Raw genomic sequence first — 2,224 nt, 5'->3', positions numbered from 1 at the left:
GTCAGTTAGGAGAAGGGCAAGATGATGGAATAGGCAGATATGCTACAAAGACCCTCTGCAGCAAAGATGCATGAAACCAAATGAAGCAGATATGGATTAAGGGCCTAGAACCCTGAGCTTCAGCATAAGAGCTAGAGAAGTGAATTGAATGCTGACTGGAAGACACTGAATGAAAGCAGTGAGGAAGGAAACAGATGAGTGAGTTGGAGGCTGCCCTGACGTGGCGAGACCATATTGAACTTTTGCAGGAAGCATTCCATAGAGACAGCGGTCTAACAACTCAAGGACAAACTGGTGGTAGTGGTAGTTGTGTGCCACCAAGTTGGTTCTGACTCATAGCAACCCTTTATAGGATTCCCAAGGCTGTAAATCTTTACAGGAGCAGAATGCCTCATCTTTTTCCCATGGAGCAGGTGATAGATTTGAACTACTGACCTTGTGGTTAGCAGCCCCACTCATAATCTACTATGCTACCAGGGTTCCTTATGCACACTGGTGGCTGGTGACAAGAAAGATGGGATCTCCCCTTTTCCTCATGTACTCCTGGTGACCAGAAGTATGACCAGGAGTATGTAGATCTGGCTCTGGAGGCATGAGGGCTCCATTGCACTGGACCAGCAGAATACACAGCGTTGGGGTGAGTGGCCTGACTCCAGCCACACTTGAGTGAGCTGGAACTCCTTCCATACCCAACAGTCCCAACCCCAGTTGTCCTCTAGGCTCGAAAGAGTGCCTTCTGTGAATAAGGACCCTGATTTCAACCTCTCAACATGAACTACTTCCAAACCAAATGGCCTGACACCAGACAATCTCTAAGGCAACATGAATCTCCATCTAGGACTGAGCATCCATCCTTTCCCCTCCCAACCCCCTACCCACTGAGTTCCTGGGTGGGCAGAAGGTGTCAATCCCTGCTGCATACTCTAGATTTACTGTGGTTTTTCTTTCTTTTTTATGTTCTCTTTTCCTTTGTTTTTATTTTCCTTTCCCTTTTATTTATTAAATTCATTTTTTCTTGCTGCTGCTTGCTGTTTTTCCTCCTTTATTATTTTCTTTTCTTGCTGTTCCCACCCCACAGAAGATAGCTGTTATATGTCCCAGAAACACCTATATCTCTTGTGGTGGTGGTGGTGGTTGGTGGTTATGAGCCATGGTGTCAGTTCCAACTCATAGTGACCCTGTACAGGGTTTCCGAGGCTATAAATCTTTATGGGAGAAGAAAGCCCCATCTTTCTCCCACAGAACAGCTGGTAATTTCAAACTGCTGACCTTGAGATTAGCAGCCCGATTTGTAACCACTACACTAACAGAGCTCCTTTGTACCTCTTGTTGACCCACCCAATTGGTGATAGCTACTACCCACTCGTGTACCACCAGATCACAATTGACAGCATCACAACCCTCCTGAACTGCACTAATGAACAGTGAACAGAGAACTGTACACACTCTTTGGTTTTCTATCACTGCACCAAGAGGCAGATGGTGAGTACTAAAGCACACTCCAACAATCATCAATTAAATACAAATAGAACACCACAGTATCTGCAGGCAAGACAATGTCAATTTATGTGAAGAATCAAGGCAGAGGGACTCAAACAAGAGAACAAAATATTGAGCCAGAAAACATTTGTGAAAAAGAAGTGGAATTGGAATTACCTGGCAAAGAATTCAAAAGAATGATATTTACGTATCTTCAGAGGATTGAGAGAAATATTGAGAAATTAAAGAGGAAAGCAAGGAAGCCACAGAGAAAAGTTTAGAAGAATTCAGGAGAACACTACAAAAGCAAATTAAGAAGATAAATTTAGAAACCATGCAAAAACAGCAAATAGAAATCCCGAAGATTAGTACTAAGATTTCAGAAGTGATAATACATAGAAAGGGCACAGTAGTAGGTTGAGAACATTGGAAGGCTAAAGAAGTGAGTTTGAAGACAAATGTCTCAATACTAATCTGCTATAGGAAAAATCAGAAAAAAACAAAACACTCCATCAAAAGCCTAAGAATTCTGTGGGACACCATCAAGAGGAATAATTTATGTGAGATTAAAAAACAGGAAGAGACAATAACAAAAACATAAAGAAAATTTTGAAGAGTTAGAAGAAAACTTTCATAATTTCATGACAGATAAGAAGATATGCATTCAAGAAGCTGAACCACAAACACATGGATCCCAAAATAACATCAAGATACATTACAATCAAACTTTCCAAAACCAAAGACA

This window comes from Chrysochloris asiatica, unplaced genomic scaffold (genome assembly GCF_000296735.1).
Source record: "Chrysochloris asiatica unplaced genomic scaffold, ChrAsi1.0 scaffold00249, whole genome shotgun sequence".
Classification (NCBI taxonomy): Eukaryota; Metazoa; Chordata; class Mammalia; order Afrosoricida; family Chrysochloridae; genus Chrysochloris; species Chrysochloris asiatica.
The sequence above is the reverse complement of the archived record's forward strand: the minus strand, read 5'-3'. Positions refer to the sequence as shown.